Source organism: Hemiscyllium ocellatum, unplaced genomic scaffold, assembly GCF_020745735.1.
Source record: "Hemiscyllium ocellatum isolate sHemOce1 unplaced genomic scaffold, sHemOce1.pat.X.cur. scaffold_234_pat_ctg1, whole genome shotgun sequence".
NCBI lineage: Eukaryota > Metazoa > Chordata > Chondrichthyes > Orectolobiformes > Hemiscylliidae > Hemiscyllium > Hemiscyllium ocellatum.
This window is the reverse complement of record NW_026868059.1, coordinates 331,845-352,495: the sequence shown is the minus strand read 5'-3', so window position 1 is coordinate 352,495 and position 20,651 is coordinate 331,845. Positions and strand designations below refer to the sequence as shown.

The 20,651-nt window shown below is 43.8% G+C and overlaps 2 non-coding genes across 2 annotated transcripts; one reads left to right on the top strand and one right to left on the bottom strand.

The window, feature by feature from the left end:
• Positions 1–6,387: 6,387 nt before the first annotated feature.
• Positions 6,388–6,461, bottom strand: trnai-aau (transfer RNA isoleucine (anticodon AAU)). The gene has a single exon. It is a non-coding gene; the product is annotated as a tRNA-Ile (tRNA).
• Positions 6,462–20,047: 13,586 nt separating this feature from the next.
• trnas-uga (transfer RNA serine (anticodon UGA)) lies at positions 20,048–20,129 on the top strand. Its single transcript has one exon. It is a non-coding gene; the product is annotated as a tRNA-Ser (tRNA).
• Positions 20,130–20,651: the final 522 nt, after the last annotated feature.

Here is a 20,651-nt window from a genome sequence, read left to right as displayed (position 1 = left end):
TCAGGAAAGGCAGTCCAGAAAACATTCACAGGAGTGATGGCGGACATGAATTGATTTATTTCGAGGGATGAGATTTTCCAGACTGCTCCTGACATTATCGATATTTAGAAGAATGAGACAAGACGTCACTGAACGGTAAAAAAAAAGTAAGGGGTTTGGCGGGTTAGATTCAGAGCTATTGTTTCTACTTGTCTGCGAGTCTTGCACCAGACGACATAATCTCAGAGAAAGGAGTCACATATTTAAGATAGAGATGCTGAGGAATTCAATCTCTCAGAGTGCTGAATCTGTGGAATTATTTTCCGCAGTGTGCTTTCTAGATTGGTTGATTAGTGTATCTAACGCTGAGAGAAAAAGATTTGTAATTAGTAAGGGAATCAAGGTTTAGGGAATAAGGCAGTAAAGTCGAGCTGACGATTATCACATCAGCACTGATCTCATTGAATGGTGAGAGTAGACTCGATTGGTTGAAATGCACATTCTTCACGTCCAGTTACCTTGTTTTGTTCTTTTACTGGGCTCTCACCAGTCCCTTTTTTAAAATGTGGGAGGAAGATTTGCTGTGAGAAGTCTTAAAGCCAAACATTACTTCTGTATCTGACGCAGTTGCAATTTTTTAAAGCCTAAATATCATTGGATTTTGAAATTGGAAGGGAAAAACAGCATCATTCATGGCGGGGAGAAACCATAAACGTGCTGTTCGTGTGGATAAGGCTTCAACAGAACAACTGCCCTTTCACAACATAACTACAGTCACGGTGGTGAGAGGTAATTCTTCTGTTAAGACTGTAGGAAAGCATTCACTCCATCAACCAACCTGCTGAATCACTAGCAAGTTCACACAGATGACAAACCATTTAATTGTCCAGAAGATGGGAAATGCTTTAAAATCTCTGGGTCACTGATATCCCATTGGCATGCACACAATACTGAGATATTATTTAGGATCTCTCACTGAGGAAATTTGTTCAAACAGTCATCTGATCTTATTGAAGGCCAGCCGATCCATAGTGGGAGAGACCATTGACCTGCTCAGAATGTGGGAAAACATTTCCTCGGAAATCCACCCTGCTCAAACAACAGCAAATTCACACAAAGGACGCACCTGAAAATTGTCCGGACTGTGCCAAGTGCTGAAAATGCTCTGGAGCTCTGGTGTCCCGTCAACATGTTCACACTAATGTCACACCGTTCGGCTATTATCACTGTGGGAGTGAGTTCGAGTTTTCATCTCAAATTCACAGCGACCTCACACTGGGGACAGGCCGTAAACTTGCACTCAGTGTGGGAAGGGATTCGCTGCTATATCGAAAATGCTGAGGCAACAGCAAGTTGATTCGTAATGAAAGCGATTGGATTTTAATGTGAATATGCCCATGTTTCATAATGTCCCTCCATCTCGGCCATACGATTGGGTTTCAAATCCAACCTCCTGTGGAACTGTCAAAGATATGAAATTCTTTTTTTAATTGATGATCGAATGATGAACGTTGGGGGCCTGTTTCTACTGAAGTTAGAGCAAGGAACATATAGCATAGTGCATTGAAAGAACATAGAATATTGAAAAATATAGCACAGAAAAGGCACTTCGGCCCTCGAAGTTGCACCGATCTCTGAAAGCAAACTTAAGCCAATCTCAAAGACACTGTTCCAATGCCATCCATCTATTTATCCAATGACCAATTAAATGCCCTTAAGTTTGAAGAGGGCAAAAGCGAGTACTGCAGATGCTAGAGATTGGAGTCCATGTGGTGTGCTTGAAAAGCATAGCAGATCAGGCAACATTCATCAGGACTGTCCTGCAGAAGACCTTTTACCCGAAACGTCGATTCTACGGCTCCTCGGATGCTACCTGGACTGCTATGCTTTTCCAGCACCAGACTCTCGTGCTAAAATTGAAGGATTTGGTACTTTTTCACCATGAGTATTCAAACCCTTACTGCGGTCAGAGTAAAGAAGCTACCTTTGAAATCTGCCCAATATCTGTCTCCCCTCAGTTCAATGCTATGTCCTCTCGAGTTCCTCACCACCCGAAGTAATGGGCTCCGCTGTCCACTTTATCTTCTGTTGTGGTTCTGTTCGCCGAGCTGGAAGTTTTTGCTGCAAACGTTTCGTTCCCTGGCTAGGGAACATCATCAGTGCTATTGGAGCCTCCTGTGAAGCGCTGCTTTGATGTTTCTTCCGGTATTTATAGTGGCTTGTTCTTGCCACTTCCGGGTGTCAGTTTCAGCTGTAGTAGTTTGTATGTTGGGTCCAGGACGATGTGTCTGTTGATGGATGTTCTTGCCGCTTCCGGGTGTCAGTTTCAGCTGTAGTGGTTTGTATATGGGGTCCAGGTCCATGTGTTTGTTAATGGAGTTTGTGGATGAATGCCATGCCTCTAGGAATTCCCTGGCTGTTCTCTGTCTGACTTGTCCTATGATGGTAGTGTTTTCCCAGTCAAATTCATGTTCCTGGTTGTCTGAGTGTATGGCTACTAGGGATAGCTGGTCGTGTCGTTTTGTGGCTAGCTGATGTTCATGGATGCAGATTGTTAGCTGTCTTCCTGTTTGTCCTATATAGTGTTTTGTGCAGTCCTTGCATGGTATTTTGTAAACTACGTTAGTTTGGCTCGTGCTGGGTATTGGGTCCTTTGTTCTAGTGAATTGTTGTCTGAGTGTGGAAGTTGGCTTGTGTGCTGTTATGAGTCCTAAGGGTCGTAGTAGTCTGGCTGTCAGTTCTGAGACGCTCCTGACGTATGGTAGTGTGGTTAGTCCTTTTGGTTGTGGCATGTCCTCGTTCCGTGGTCTATCTCTTAGGCATCTGGTGATAAAGATGCTTGGGTATCCGTTTTTGGCGAATACCTTGTATAGGTGTTCCTCTTCCTCTTTTCGCAGTTCTTGTGTACTGCAGTGTGTTGTGGCTCTTTTGAATAGTGTCCTGATGCAGCTTCGTTTGTGTGTGTTGGGGTGTTTACTTTCATAGTTTAGGACTTGGTCTGTGCGTGTTGGTTTCCTGTGTACCCTTGTGGTGAATTCTCCGTTGGGTGTTCTCTCTACTAACACGTCTAGGAATGGGAGTTGGCTATCCTTTTCCTCTTCTATCGTGAATCGTATTCCTGTGAGTGTGGCGTTGATGATTCGGTGTGTTTTTTTCTATTTCTGTGTTTTTGATGATTACAAAGGTGTCATCGACGTATCTGATCCGGAGTTTGGGTTGGATTTGTGGTAGGGCTGTATGTTCTAACCTTTGCATAACTGCCATAGCAGAGGCAGTTATGCAAAGGTTAGAACATACAGCCCTACTACAAATCGAACCCAAACTCTGGATCAGATACGTCGATGACACCTTTGTAATCATCAAAAACACAGAAATAGAAAAAACACACCGAATCATCAACGCCACACTCACAGGAATACGATTCATGAGAGAAGTAGAAAAGGACAGCCAACTCCCATTCCTAGACGTGATAGTACAGAGAACACCCAACGGAGAATTCACCACAAGGGTACACAGGAAACCCACACGCACAGACCAAGTCCTAAACTATGAAAGTAACCACCCCAACACACACAAACGAAGCTGCATCAGGACACTATTCAAAAGAGCCACAACACACTGCAGTACACCAGAACTGCGAAAAGAGGAAGAGGAACACCTATACAAGGTATTCGCCAAAAACGGATACCCGCGCAACTTTATCACCAGATGCCTAAGAGATAGACCACAGAACGAGGACATGCCACAAGCAAAAGGACTAACCACACTACAATACGTCAGGAGCGTCTCAGAACTGACAGCCTGACTACTGCGACCCTTAGGACTCATAACAGCACACAAGCCAACTTCCACACTCAGACAACAACTCACTAGAACAAAGGACCCAATACCCAGCACGAGCCAAACTAACGTAGTTTACAAAATACCATGCAAGGACTGCACAAAACACTATATAGGACAAACAGGAAGACAGCTAACAATCCGCATCCATGAACATCAGCTAGCCACAAAACCACAGGACCAGCTATCCCTAGTAGCCATACACTCAGACAACCAGGAACATGAATTTGACTGGGAAAACACTACCATCATAGGACAAGTCAGACAGAGAACAGCCAGGGGATTCCTAGAGGCATGGCATTCATCCACAAATTCCATTAACAGACACACGGACCTGGACCCCATATACAAACCACTACAGCTGAAACTGACACCTGGAAGCGGCAAGAACATCCATCAACAGACACATCGTCCTGGACCCCACATACAAACTACTACAGCTGAAACTGACACCCGGAAGTGGCAAGAACAAACCACTACAAATACCGGAAGAAACATCAAAGCAGCGCTTCACAGGAGGCTCCAATAGCACTGATGATGTTCCCTAGCCAGGGAACGAAACGTTTGCAGCAAAAACTTCCAGCTCGGCGAACAGAACCACAACAACGAACACCCGAGCTACAAATCTTCAACCAGACTTTAAACTTCATCTTCTACTCTGATCATCTTGCCTGTGTCTATGAAGTCATCTCTGAATTGTCCTCTCTCGAACGAATTTAGTCTCAAACCACTCAGACATTCTCCCGACGTCCTTCACTTGAAATCAGACAGCATCCTGATTAAAAAAAAAAGTCTCTGTGTACTGATGACAAGAATAAAACTGAGTGGCTCTGATTGAATGCACAGTATCATTGATCTGCTTATTGACGATTGAGTACAACCTGGTTGCACTGTTGTTACTGCCTTGCATTACATTGCTGATAATGGAGAGTTGATCGGCATTACGGGAATAATCGGTGAAGTTGATCTGTCCTGCTTTTGTGGACTTGACATTATCAAGACCAGTTTTTAAGAACATGTGCCAATCCGAATGTTGCGGTTACACGGGACCAGGTTCGCTGTTGTGAAAACAATAGCAGGGCACTGAATATTTTGACCATTCATCTTCGTGCTGAACAGCAGGCCAAGCTCAAAGGGCCAAATGACTGATGTCGAATCGTACAGATTTATATCATTTCACATTTCTACCTGAAGATTCTTGACAATACTTTAGCTTTATCTGTTGCTCGCATTGTGATGGGATCCCCCATCTTCCTTGTGGAGATAAGCTGTCTTTGAGATGGGTTGCTTCTTTCCAGTCCATCTTGTTTAGGTGAGCACAGATCAAACTGTCTCACTCAGTGGCCTGCACTGTCAATCGGATCAGCCTCGATCCTCCGTCACACCGTGGTTGGAAGATAAGCCATCCTGCACCGAAACCTGTTGTTCAGTCGCTGCTGTCAGTCATCGGCCCAGCAGAGAGTGGTGTATAGCGGTTGCGCTGGAGAATACGGCCGAGGGCGATACAAACAACGGGAGCCAGCCGAATGGACTGGGCTGAGGCATATTTACATCGTGAGCCGGGAAAATAACCGGTGTGTCCCGGAAATTTAAAATCAGACGATTTTTTCTTTGTTCTGAGAAGGAGTCAGCTGCAGATTTTCTTTAGGAAGCAGGCCATGGATTAGCAGTCGAGGCTGAATCTGTGAAATCCAAGAGAGAATGAAGGGGTCGGAATACAGATTGGAACAAGGATTGGAAAAACTGCCTTAATTCTGCCCAACACATAATTGAGTTTATTAATCAGCATGAAGGGAATCAGAAACCGGGAAGAACTACGAGACTGCTTCCAGATGTAATTGAGAATGCATGGGGAAAAATGAACAAAGGATATTCCAGCTGGTAAGGAGAAACCACCTAGCCATGACAGGCGACAGCAATGAGACATTTTAGCCATGAAGTTCTATTGGAGAAGGCTGAAAGAACATTTTTGAATAAAATTTTTCAAAGTCATGCCAGTTCCGGACAGCAAAGATAGTGATAGACAGTTTCCACTCGGAAAAATAATGTTGACAATAACAATGGAGACAGCAAATAAATAAAAAGAGAATTAAACGTGATGTGAGAAAGAAACTTCAGACAGCGAGTAATTAGATCAAGAATATATTGTATTGATGCGGTTTCAGTCAAGGACATTCAATGCCAGGTCGATTTAATGCTGCAAATATTTCATGTCTCGCATATCTTTGTGAAAACAATTGAGACTGATTGATTTGCTGCAGACAACATCCAGCGGTCATCATGGGTATGGCGATCGAGTCGTGATTCTATCCCTGTCAAATGTTTTACTGCGTTGGTGAGGCTTTCTGTTTAGTGATTCTATGCTTTCGTGGGGCACTTTGTTTGGAATTGCAGCAACACAGCTGAGATCCGGCATGTGACCAATGAGTTGATGTTCCATGACACCGATGGTCGGCTTTCGAATGAGTGCACATCTCAATCGATCATGTGACAAGGTCTTGCAGACGTTTAAAGTAAAACCCACGACGAAAAGTGACACAGCACTGCTAAAGACTCGAGCGCTTTACATGTTCAGTGTGGGGCTTGAACCCACGACCTTGGCGTTATTAACAGCAAGCTCTAACCAGCTAAGCTAACTGACCAACGCAGATGGTGACTGAAAGCAAATGTGTATATTGCCGATGCCCACAACCACGGGGGATTTTCATTTTCTGATTAATTCACGGTCGCACGATAGTCTGAAGTATTTTTTTCGTTGCAAAGCTTTTCAGCACAAAAAGCATTGACTTTTCCGAACGCGCACACTCGAGCTAACCATTTGCTCTGATATCCAAAATTAAACACAATGTCCGGACGCATGCAATTTCAATCGAAATGCCACCAGCTCAGCTGCAGCTTGTCATTTTGACAAATATCGTCTGGAGAAACGTACCTTCAACGATCGCTCACTGTGCTTCTGGAAACTCACAGACCTTTGGAGTCAGGTTTATGTGCTGCCGAAAAACTGCTGCGAACCTTATGCCAAATGCATTGGAATTGTAATCTAACAGTGGGATTCTTTCTGCTCCCGAAGGGCACAGTTGCTTTAGAGTCAGCAACAGCGCAGAACTCAGTTGCACGTTTTGCTCAATGACTCATGTTGCTTCTGCAATCTTCGGATAACAGCATATTTAGCAAGGTAACACGCTTTCCTGCAGCGTTTGTCAGCGACGGATCAGCTGCTAAGATGACTGCTTCAGACAGCATGCCAGATCCTACATTTGAAAATGGAAAAGGTGCAAATGTTTACAGGCTGAACACTCTCTCACTGTTTTGCCTGACCCCTCAGAGACTGTGAGCTGATCTAATGGAGGTTTTTCAATCATGAGGGGCATGAATCGGGAAAGTAGATAAGTTCCTTTCCTTCAGTTGGGGCAGTGCAGAACGAGAGGGTATAAATCTGGTGTGGGAGGGTGAGAATTCGAAAGGCAGTAAGGAGTAACGGCTTCACGCAGAGGATGGTGCGTGCCTGCAATAAGTTGCCAGACGAGCTGGTGATGGCTGGTAGAATTCCCATGCATTTTAGGAAATTGGGCGTGTATTTGAATAGGAAGGGTTGAGAGAGACATGGGTCAAGTGCATGCAATCGCGGCTGGATCAGTTGAGGATATCTGTTCGGAATGGAAGAGTTCGAACGAAGACTGTGTTTTCAGTGCTGTCCATATCTAATGGCTCTATGACATTGCAGGTGAAATTATAAAAATGATAAATAAAGTAACGAAGTGAAATTGTCTAAAGTTGTTAAATTCAAACAACTTCAGATTATTTTATTTCAATTATTTTATTTACCATTTTTATTTGTGTTTTTTTTCACTGTTCTGTACCTTTTCTCTCCTTGCAGATGGTGCCAGACCTGCTGAGATTTTCCAGCATTTTCTATTTGGTTTCAGATTCCAGCATGTGGATGCCTTTCCATCTTGTAGTGGATGTCCTTCTTTTGGGCTTCTTCCTTCAATTGGTTGTAGTTATGCCGTGCGACTGGTGATTCAGCAGAACATGAGGCGGTGGCAGCTGACGTGGAACCTTCGCTAGGCGGATTTCGTCGGGGGGCTGTTGGTCTCGGAGGCCAGTCAAAAAGGTCAGAATATGAAACTTAATTAAGACCCTGTACAGCATCGTTAGGTTGTGTTATGCTCGGGTCTGCATGCGTGCTGGTGTTTGTACGTGTATTTGATCTATCACCGACTTGAGATTTACTTTCTCTGATATCAGCCTCATGTTATAAACATTCCAATTCACAGGTTCTATTTTTCCCATCCTTTTCTCCTCCTCTCTCTTTCCAACATCGACCTCAATATTCCCACCTGTCTTTTACTAAACTTCCGCCCTCAGGTAAACCACATTTCTGGATCCACAATTGTAACTGCTTTACAAACTGTTACGAGGACGTATTTATTTAGCATGTATTGCATTTTTGGTTGGCCCTTTCAAGTACTGTGAGGGCTGTCCTTTTGTTTGCTCTTGACGGAGCGTATTTTTAGAGTAACTGGAAAAGTGTTCAGCTCTCTCTCTCTCTCTCTCACGCGGTACCGTTATCTTTTCCCTTTGACTTGCTTTCTTACCTCCGGGGTCCCCTCTCGCATTGGACAAGTCCGCCTCAATCCCTTGGTTTTCGTAAACCAAGAAACCACGCATCCAGGACGCCTTTGGTGAGTCCAACTCAGCCAGTGGTCGCTCCAAGTCTAAAACCACCCTTAAATGTGCTGTCTCTGAAACACTCCAGAGACAGCTGTTCCCTTCCCTTGGGCTTTGCCACGCGAGAGTTCACTGAACCCTGCCCCTGCTTTATTTATTCTCTTAGAATGAGTGTCTATGTAAGATTACTTATGTCACGACTGTTACCGCGATCCTATTCGATTCGAATGCCAGCGCTTGTGTGATCGACATATTTGGGGTCCTCTCACACAAAAGGGCCAATTCAGAGCTCGATGTGAAGAGGAACACCTTCATGACGCTGGCGGCTACGCCTCCTAGGAATCTTCAGAATCCCACTCAGTCGTCTGGTACCGGGACGAGCCCCCAAGTTTACTGTCGTGGAAATTAAAATGACTTGACTCAACTCTTAGCAAGGGCAAAGAAAGGAGCTTTATTTAAATTCAGCAGAATTGACCCTAGTACTTTCATCTCGATGCCTCAATGTCAGGGTTATCTGAGCATTGTTCAGATACTTGGCTTATACTATTTCTTACCTCACACTCAAGGGCAACGACTGAGAAAATTGAAGATGTTATTCTCTCAACACCTGGTCTTGTACATGACAATTTTTCTGCTTTCACTGTGTCCGACTCTCGCAAGATCGAGTTGAATGTTTACAAAATTGAAACAGCGACAAGCTGGCTGCAAACCTCACCAAAGTATTGTTTACAAAGCTCAGCACAGCATTAAATGTTCCAAAATCATTCTCTTTCAAATTCCACACTAAATGGATAACTTTCCATAATTTTCCATAACAGTAACGAAATGGATTCATGAGGGCACAGCGATAGATGTCATCTATATGAACTTCACACAGGCGTTCGACAAGTTTTCCCATGGCAGACTGATTAGCAAGGTTAGAACTCAACGAATACAGGGAGAACGAGCCATTTGAATATTGAACAGGCTGAACAGTAGAAGGAAGATTGTGTTGGACGAGGATAGCTTTTCAGACTGGAGGCCTGTGACCAGTCGAGTGCCAAAAGGATCGGTGCTGGGTCCTCGACTTTTCGTCGTTTTTATAAATTATATGGATGTGAGCATATGAGGCATAAACAGTAAGCTTGCAAATAACATCAACATTGGAGGTGTCGTGGACAGCAAGGAATGTTACCACAGATTGGAACAGGATCTTTGTCAGATGGGCCAATCGGCTGAGAAGGGGAAGGTGGAGATTAATTAAGGTGAATGCGAGGGTCTGCATTTTGGGAAAGCAAAACTCAGCATGACTTTTCCACTTAACGGTCTGGACATAGGGAGTGTTGATGAACAAAGAGACCATGGAGTGCACGTTCATAGCTCCTTGAAAGTCTAGTCGCTGGTAGATAGGATAGTGAACAATGCGTTTGGTATACTTTGCTTTATTGTTCAGAACATTGCATCCATTTTGCGGCTGTCCCGGACATTGCTTCGTCCACTTTCGGAATATTGCGTTCAATTCTGGTTTCCTTCCTACCTAATTCATGCGGTGAAACTTGAAAGGGTCCAGAAGGGATTTACAAGGATGTTGCCACGGTTGGAGGATTTGAGCTACAGGGAGAGGCTGAACTGACTGGGGCTATTTTGCCTCGAGCGTTGGAGGCTGAGGGGTGACCTTCTGGAGGTTTACAAAGTTAACAGGGTCATGGATAGGAAAAATAGCCAAAGTATTTTCCATGACGTGTGAGAGTACAGAATTAGAGGGCATAAATTTAGGGCGAGAGATTAATGATATAAGAGAAATCTCAGTGGCATTTTTTTCACACAGAGGGTTGTACGTGTATGGAATCAGCTGCCAGAAGAAGTGGTCGAGGATGGTACAATTGCAACATGTAAAATGCACTTTGATGAGCATATGAATAGGAAGGGTTAGGAGGGTTATGGGCTGGCTGCTGGCAGGTGAACTAGATTGCTTTGGGATATCTGGACGGCATGGGCGGCTTGGACCGAAGGGCTAGTTTCCTTGCTGGATATCTCTATGATTCTATGACTGGGTGACTAGTTCACCACAGATCACACCAGATGGCTGCCTTTCCAAAGTCCGCAATTACCCCTCCTATCTGGTTGATGAAGCCCTCCCAAACATCTCGTCCATTTCCTTTACCTTCGCATTCGAAACACACCCCTCAAACCCTAAAAAAATGGCAGGGATTCCCTGGTTATCACCCTCCACCTCCAGCTACCTCTGCAGATTACGTACAACCTTGGTCATTTATGCCACCTACAAACGGAACACAACACCAGAGATATTGGCCGTTTCTTTTGCCTCCACAGGAATTGCAAAGCCTGCGCCCACACATCCCACCAACTAGGGTCCACAGCCACAAAGCTGCCTTCCACATCATCAGACTATTACCGCCATTTCCTACATGTCAGTTACTGTATCCATTGCTCCAGATGCGTTCTCATCTGCGTTTCGAAGACCACATGCTGACTCGAAGAGCGCTTCAGGACTCCTGCACAAAACACCTCATGGCCAAAAACTTCAACTACCTTCCCACTGCACCGAGGACATGCCAGTCCTGGGCCTCCTACACTGCCACTCCCTTACCCCCTGACTTTTGAGAAAATACACCTAATTTTCAGCCTCGGGAACCACCAGACCCATGACATCAATATAGATTTCACCAGTTTCCCCATATCCCCTCCCCACCTAATCCCAGTTTCAAACTTCCATCTCAGCACCGCGCTCATGGCTTGTCCTACCTGTCCATCCTGCTTCCCTCTGACTTATCACCAGTTCCTCCACTTCCATCTACCTTTTGTACTCTCAGCTGCGTTTCCCCCAGCCACACGCCCCTGCCATTTAATCTCTCCACCCGCGAGTCTCAAACCCTCAACACTAATGAAGGGCTTTTGCTGAAACTTCGATTTTCCTGCTTGTCGGAAGATGCCTGAACTGCTGTCCTTTTTGAGGAATACGCTCCTGAGTAATCTCCAACATCTGCAATTCTCCCTTTTAACTACGTCATTTAAGGCGTATTTTGAGTGTCAGCTTCATTTTATTTGTGTATTTCACGCTCTGTCCACCCATAAATCTCAGGCACGACATCTGATCTTGTTCTTGATTGCAGATGCTGCTTTTCACATACTGTTTTAATTATGACATTTTTAATATGTAACTGTTATTTCGATTCTGTACCTTCATTCACAGAGTTATAACTGATCAACTGTGCATTAGCAAGAATTAGCTGCAGTTTCCCACATATCAAAAAAAATCTCCAAATTACTATTGATTCCGACAAGAATTCACTGTGCAAGAAAGAGAAAAGAACACCTTCAGTAACTTAAGATCAGTTGATGTTAAAAATCCCCATCTTCAACTGCTGCGGTCAGATCGACTCGACCCGTCCTCCTTCTGAGGAGTGCCGTGAGTTTATGAAATACTCAGACACAGATGCATGGGTTTCAAGTAACACATTAAACGTTGGTGTAAAATTTGCCACCCTTTTTATTCAGTTGTGTTCGAAATGTGAACAGTTCTTAATCATTCCAATCTAAGTGTGTAGACAGTTCCTGATTATCCTCGCTGCATTCCTGCCATTCCCGGTGAGAATTAAACGGTCTTCTGATTGGTTAAAGATAGTTCCTTACGGGAGAATGTGCCACTTTATCGATGATGTCAAAATGCAGCGCCATTGTCTGGGACACATAAATCGTTTCATGTCCGGCTTTTCCTCAAAAAGTAACATGTATTTAGGACCCATTCCAGTGCAGGTTCACTGTGAAATCACACGTTCTTTATTTCATATATAACACATCATATCAGCACATTTACTGAAAGCTAAACATCGTGGTATGTCCGAAAGTCCAGGTGCATTTAGTAAAATGAATGTCTGTCACAATAGCTGTCTCCGTCGTCCTGCCCTGATTAGTCGTGACGAGATTTTCAAATGTAGCTTCCTAAAACATAATTTATTGGCAAACAATCGAAATATCTCCGAGGAGGCACATCGACGTGTTCAAACCTTTCTCGACTTTAATTGTAATCTGAGTGAATACTACATTCAAAGGTTCTCCTAAAGTACACAAGAAACAAGTTCTTTCATTGTGATTGTCACTTTGAACAACTATTTCGTAACTTTATTTGTAAAACTGGAAGCTCCTTGGTAGATTTTAACTTGCATGGTTATTGGGATAGACCAACACCTGACACTTGCTCTAAAGACAGCCAATATGACCCAAGATTCCTCTGCTCCTCCACTCTGCCAAGAATCCTTTAACCCTGTGTTCTGCATTGAAAGTCGCACTTCCAAAGTGAACGACTCCACACTTTTTCGGGTTTATCTCCATCTGCCACATATCAGACCAGTTCTGCAAACTCGCAATGTTTCATTGCAATCCATAACAGCCGAATACACTATCGACAGCTCCACCAACCTCCATGTCATCGGCAAACTTACTACCTCACCTTTCTTCTTCCTCATCCAACGCATTCATAAACATCGCAAAGAGCAGAGCTCCCCTCACCGATCCCTAAGGAATTTCACTGGAAACCGACCTCCAGGATGCCCTATCCAATAATCTTCAGTGAGCACTTGATGGTCACTGTTTGTGAGTAAATGTTTTTATCTAATTTATTAAGCCTGCCAAAGTACACGTTGACAGATGAAAATTAACTCAGTATGTCCTGCATTATTTTACCGCTTTGGAAAGTTAAGGAAATACTTCTATCCCTAAATTATCCTCCTACATTAAAAAAGGTAATCATGGTGAAGGAAGAAACGGACGTCAATCAGTACATGGTATAGATTTCGTGAAGGATTGAAGCATTTCATATCTGGAGCTTCTGTCTCTTTCTGTATTCTCCACTCGCCAATACGTTTACTTATCATTGAATAAAATTAACAGTTATAGTCAGTGTTCTAAAACATTTATCATCTGCATGGCTGCCAAAATGTCACAGCAGATCGGATGATTGTTTGAGTCATTTCCAACACAAAGAATGAATGAATGGCTTCTCACCGGTGTGAACACACAGGTGCCTCAGCAGCGTGGCCGCCTGAGAGTATCCTTTCCCACACATACAGCATTTTTCCTACAGAGAGGTGCAAGTGTGGAATGAGCTGCCAGAGGGAGGGGTAAAGGCTGGTATAAGCACAAAGTTTATAATGCATCAGGATTGGTAAATAAGTAGGAAGGGGTGAGAGAGACATGGGCCAAATGCTGACAGATGAGATGAAAGTTATTCATGGTATATTGTCAGTGTGGACAAGTTGGACTGAAGGATCTGATTCTGTGCATTCAATTTCTATGAATCTCTCTCTCCCTCTGTCTCTCTCTCGGTCATGTCTTGTTGCGATCTTATCCCAGTTCAGACAGGAAGGTGGGATTAGGGCTGGGGTCAGTGGAATTTGGATTCCTCCAACTTCTTACCATTTTTACACAATCATATCCCTAGGGGTGGGTAAACTGAAGTCTATTCCTGTACTGGCAGACTTCTAGTTTGTCCCATGCAGTGAAGGTATGTGTGACAAAAACATGTAGTGTGTGTAAGATGGAGAGTAGGAGGATGTATGTGAAAAACATGCAGAGGCTGTGCGAGACCATACAGAGAAGATGTATGTGATCAGACAGGCAGCGCATGTGTGACAAAAACAGGCAGGATGTCCTCAAATATCAGAGAGGTTTTAGATTATTTATTTATGTTCCGACTTGCCATTGATTGTTTTGGTAAACAGTTTGGATATTCAGTTGCCATTTTATTTGTTTCTGGAAATATTAGCACGAAATAAATTAAATATAATCCCTCAGCACTGACCCTCCGACAGCACCCACTCTGCCAACACTGAACGGGCGACGATGGCACTTACTCAGCACTGAACCTGTAATACTACCCTCTCGCTCAGTACTGACACTCCATCAGTGCCTGCTCACTCAACACTAACCCTCTGACTGTGCCCACTCCCTCAGATTTGATCCTATTACAGTGACTGATCCTTCAGCACAAACCATCTGAGAGTTTCTGCATCCTTAGTCCTGATGCTCTGACAGCGTCAGCTCCCTCAGCACTAACCTCCAAAAGCGCCTGCCCTTTCAGCACTAACCTTTTGCACTGGAAAGAGAAAGCACCTTTCCGGCAGTTCCGGCCCTCTGACAATGCAAACTTTCTTGGCTCCCTCATTAGAGCCTGGTCCTGGTGGACTACTTTACTCACTTGCACATTGTTCAGAAGTTTCGAAGCAACCAAAGATATCATCTGTGAATTGCTGCGCCAAATGATAATAGCAGTCTCCTGCGAGTGAGGGTAACAGAGGGAGGTGAGCAGTTAACGTATTTGTCACTCTCAACTTTGATGAATTCCTGCCTGATCCTCAACACGGGTCCATAACCTGCGGCCAGACTGCCTCTTATTAACAGTCACAGGCTACATTGGATTTGTTCGAGTAAAAAATGAGGTCTGCAGATGCTGGAGATCACAGCTGCAAATGTGTTGCTGGTCAAAGCACAGCAGGTTAGGCAGCATCTCAGGAATAGAGAATTCGACGTTTCGAGCATAAGCCCTTCATCAGGAGGGCTTATGCTCGAAACGTCGAATTCTCTATTCCTGAGATGCTGCCTAACCTGCTGTGCTTTGACCAGCAACACATTTGCAGCTACATTGGATTTGTTACTGGGTTTGGATTGGCCTAGTGTTAGATGTGAAGGTAGGTGAGCAATTTGGTGATCGTGAACACAGTTCGGTATGTATACTTAAGCAAAAAAAAGCGATAGTTTTGTACTCCAGGGAGAGAGTAAATCTGAGGGAAAGGCAATTAGAATGAAATTTGGCAAGATTTAGTATGCACTAGATGTGGAATGAAACGGTTGTAATGAACACAATTGAAATGTGGAGCTTATTCAAGGAACTGATATTGTATGTACTTGATGAGTATGCACCTGTCAGTTATGAAGGAAGTTGTCGAGCGAAGCAGCCGTGGCTTACTAAGGAACTTGCAGCTCATGTCAAGAGAAAGTAGAAGGCGTATTTTAGCATTTGACGTGAAGGCTCAGTTAGGGCGATTGACAAGATGGTTAGGAACGACCTGTACAGAGAGTTCATAAGAGGCAGGACAGGGCATCAGAAGTTGCTTGCGGATAGAATCTTAGAAAACCCTAAGGCTTTCTACGTGTGTATGAGGAATCAAAGAACGACGAGAGTAAGATTAGGACTAGTCAAAGAGAGTAGTGATGTATTGTGTGTGGAGTCAGAGGAGGTAGGAAGCCGGCAAACGAATATTTTTCGTTAGTATTCATATTGGTTAAAGAAAATATTGTCGAGGAGAACCTGAGATACAGGTTACTAGCCTGGGTGGAAATGAGATTTGCAAGGAGGACTTCATAACAATTCTGGGAAGGTTTGAAAATAAGTAAACCCCTGAGTCGGCTGGGATCTATCCAACGATTTCCTGGGAGGCCAGTGGGGAGATTGCAGAGTCTTTGCCTTTGATCTTTATTTCTATATTTTCTACAGGAATCGCACTCGAAGATTGGAGGATAGCAAAAGTTGTTCCCTTGTTGAAGAAGGGGAATACAGATGACCCAGAGCCCAGTGAGCCTTACCTTTCTTGTAGGAAAATAAATAAGGAACTGAGTATGAGAGATAGGATGTATAATCCATCAGCCAACAATAATTTGATTTCAGAGGGTCAACATGGTTTCGTGAGCAGTTCGAGATGGTGACCAAGCATTTGGATGACGGTAGCCATTTGATGTGGTGCACATGACGTCTGTAAAGCCTTTGATAAGCTTCCACATGTTAGGCTGTTGGAGAAAATGCAGAGGCATGGGATTGACGATGAATTCGCAGTTTGGATTAGAACCTGGCTTTGTGTGAGAAGGCAGCAAGTGGTGGCTAATGAAAAATATTCATTCTGGAATCCGGTTACGAGTGATTTGGCACAAAGATCTGTTTTGGGATCACTGTTGTTTGCCATTTTCGTAAATGACTAAGACCAGGCATAAGTGGATGGGTTAGTAAGCTTGCAGATAACGATAAAGTTGGTGGAGTAGTGGACAGCGCAGAAAAAATGTTGCAGGTTGCAGGAACGCTTGGACAAACTGCAGAATTTGTCTTAGAGGTGGCAAATGAAGTTCAGTGAAGCTAAATGTGAGGTGACTCACTCTTGGGAAAAATAACAGGAAGGCAGAATACCGAGTTAATGGAAAGATTCTTGGTAATGTGGATGTGCAGAGTGACCTTGGAGTCCATGTGCATAGTTTCCAGCCAGGATGATTTTCCTTTGGATTACGGATAGTGTCGAAACAGGCCTTGAGGCCCAACAAGGATACACCGAGCCGCCGAAGCGCGACCCATTTTCCTACACTTTCCCCTTTACCTCAACTTCACATTTTTTTGGATTGTGAGAGCAAAACCGAGCATCTGGCGGAAACCCACGGAGAGAATGTGCAAACTCCACATCGAGAGTCGCTAGAAGCGAGAATTGAACATGGGTCTGCAGTACTGTAATGCAGCAGGATGTACCACTGTGCTACTGCGAAAGAGTGCATTGCTGTCGATTTCATTGGTACAGGAATGAGTTCCTGAGCTACAATTTCATGCTGCAACTATACAAAACACTTGTGTGGCTCCACGTAGAATATTTTGAACTGCCTGGTCACCCCATTCCAGGAAAGATGTGGAAGCATTTGAAAAGTTGCAGATGAGATTTAACAAGATATTGCATGTTCTGGAGGAAAAGTCTTACCAGGAAAATCTGAGAGACTTGGGTGTGTCCTCATTGGAAATAAGAAGTCTGAGAGCGGATTTGATAGAGTTACAAGCTTTTGCAAGGTTTTTTTTAACTCAGGTTGAGGTTCAGGGTGCAGGTCTGCTCCCTGAGCTGCAGGTTTGAATGAAACATGCAGCTCAGCGATCAAACCTACTCCCGAGAATTATAAGAGGATTAGATAGGGTAGACTGTGGAAGTCCTTTACTAAGGAAGATGATGTCAGCTTGTACGAGTGGTCATAACTACAAATTGAGGATTTATAGGTTGCAGCCGGATGTCAGAGGCAGGCTCTTTGTTCAGAGAGTAGTAAGGGTGTGGAATGCCCGGGCTGTCAATGTCGTTAACTCAGCTAAATTATGGAGATTTAAACAATCCTTGGATAAACACATGGATGATGATGGGATAATATAGGGGGATGAGCTTAGTTCACAGGTCGGTGCAACATCGAAAGCCAAAGGGCCTGGGCAGCGCTGTATTGTTCTATTGATCTATGTTCTAAAGCTACATCTCCTCATCGGGGGCCTCCAACCCATGGCATCAATTAGGATTTCACCAGTTTCCACATTTCTCCTCCCCCACCATCCCTCACTTCAAAACCTCCAGCTCAGCACCGTCCTTATGACCTGTCCCATCTGTGCCATTCCCTTCCCAACCATGTGCATCACCCTCCTCTCCAAACTATCAACTTTACAACCTTCTCCGTGCACCAGGTGCTTGCCCACCCACCCAACCTGTCATGATCCATTTCCATATTACGCTGTCCTCATCGCAAAATGTCCTCCCACCCATTGTGTATCGTCAGTAAAACTGGGCACATTTCACTCTGCCAATTCCACCATGTCATTAAGGCAGATATAAATCATTGCAGTCCTATGACTGATCATTCCACCATTTTACTAATTACATTTTTACAACTTGAAAAATTCGCAAGAATCCAGATTATGTGTCTTCCATGAAATAAACAACGGACAATCCTGGCCTTGTTTTAACACAACACCGTGAACCTCTACCTTGTGTAATGGCTTTTGATATGGTCTCTTATGGAATGACTACTAACATTTGATCAACTCTGCCTGTAATATGATCAAAGAACTCTGGCAAAGTTGTCAAGTGTTTTTCCTTTCAAGAAATAATGTTGACTCAGTTTGACTCCAATCATCTTTTCTCAACGTCCTGCAATTTCTTTCTTCACAATTGTCTCTCGCAGTTTCCAAATGTCAGATACGATATTGGAACAGATGGAAGCCATTCGTCCAATCAGGTCAGCTCCACCTTTTAATGAAGTCATGTCTGATTTGTTTAATTGTTAACTGCACTTTTCCGCCTTATCCCCATTCTTTTTGATTCCCAAAGTGACTAATTGGGAGGCCGTCTCAGGCTTGATTATACTCAGCCTTGACAGCCCTTCATTGGAAAGAATTCTGCAGATTTGCTACTCTCTGAAAGACGGAATGTCGTCCTCATCTCTGTCTTAAATGATTGACGGTTCCCCTAAGATTAGGCTCTATATACTCTTCGAAAATTTCGTTTTCCATTAAATATATTTAGTCCCAGTCCTCTGGAAACTGACCCTGATTGTTGGCAACATTTCCTACAGAACATCAAACCACCCATCCGCACTGCGCCCACCCCCATCATTATAAACAGACCATAAAAGACTCCAGTTAACCTTCTTTGTTCCAAAGAGAAGAATCCCAACCTCAGTAATTTCTCGACAAAAGGGGTTTGCTCTTCGCTGGGCATAATGCAAGGCGGAGAATGGTGAAGATATTTTGGGAAAATATCGCCAGTTGTTTAGTTAAAGAAAACAAAGATAAATAACAGGAAACGCATGTCTCCAGCTTTGGAAAACTTTATAATCTCTTTGGGAAGCGAAATCAGAGGTGAACGAAGGGTGGATTGCTCCACTTAACATAGCCAGCCTTTACGAGGCCGCGACATTGACTCTGTTGTTCTCTGGACATGAACTGATCTGAGACATTGAAAGGATTTTCACTCCTGCACATCAGGAATTCAAACCTCGCCACAGCTACAAGACCACGAGAAGACTCGGGTACAAACACGTTAAGAAAAAAGCCTCGAAGTGAGCAGGAATCCTTTTGGAGAAAAGTTGGTTGCTGTGACGTGGATGTGTTTGCAGCTGGTACAGGATTGTTGCCATTTCACTACAGTGAATGTCCCAGGATTTACTGTTTTTGGATCGTGCAATGAGTAAGTTTACCCGTCTCTGTTACGTAATTGGTCAACACGTTCATCCATTAACCGAGCAGTTGGTGATTTGGGACGTTCCAGGGTCGGATCTCTCACTGCTCATACTTCATCCGTTTTCTTTCCTGCACAGCTCCGGGATTTTAATGTGATCAGGAAAATGTTCCCCAAACAGGAATCTTATCCAGAATCGCAAAGGAATTTCTTTATCGTTTTAATGGCTAATGCAAAGGACTGTGGATGTTGGGAATGTGAAAAAAAAATAGAAAATTCTGGGGAATGTCAACAGGTTTGTCAGTATAACTGGGAGAAAACGGAGTTCTGAGAACGTTCTGAAGAAGTTTTGAAACGTTGAATCGCCTTTTCCCAGCCCAGCTCCTGCTCGACCTGCTGAGTATTTTTCTGCATTTTCCGCCGCCGTTTAAGCTGAATATAGATCCCACCTATCGGGGTGGAACACCCAGACCCACTTTGTCGCGACATTTCATCGATTTGAAAGCTGTGGGTTTTGAATTCAAATAAACCAAACCATGATTCACTACTGCTAAGCTCCCCAGGGACAGACACCTGGAAATGAGAACGCTGTGCATGCATTTGTAGTTGTGGCTGAGTGGTTAAGGCGATGGACTTGAAATCCATTGGGGCATTCCCACGCAGGTTCAAATCCTGTCAACTACGGCGAAGTTGGGTGGCCTTTCACTTTTGGAGATTCAGATCACGGCGGGGAGAATCACTTCATCCTGTTCATGAATGGTGCAAATCTCCAGTTCACTCAAAGAACTGCACAGATGCACACTTGTTTTGCCAAATTTGTTTAGACTCGTTATGACACAGCATAAACCCTCCAGCTTACGATAAAACCAGTAACACAGAAATGATTTATGCTGTACAGGAATCTGCAACAATTCGATTGGCCAAGAACTACACGAAGTAAAAATTCAGCACTTCATTTCTAACGTAAGGGAGAGATTAATTAACAAACCAATGTATTTCCATTACCCATGTTGTTGTTCCATTCGATAATGCTATTCAGATAAAACTCCCAGTTAAGGTTTACAAAACAGCACTTCTTTATAAAAACCAGGCAGCTGTGGGTTCTTGTCTTCGGATCTTCCTGTCTCTTCTTTGTCCCTGTTGGGAGATTCTGTGTCAAAGATCACGGATCGAAAAGTTATGTTTCACATATATATTTTTTTACAA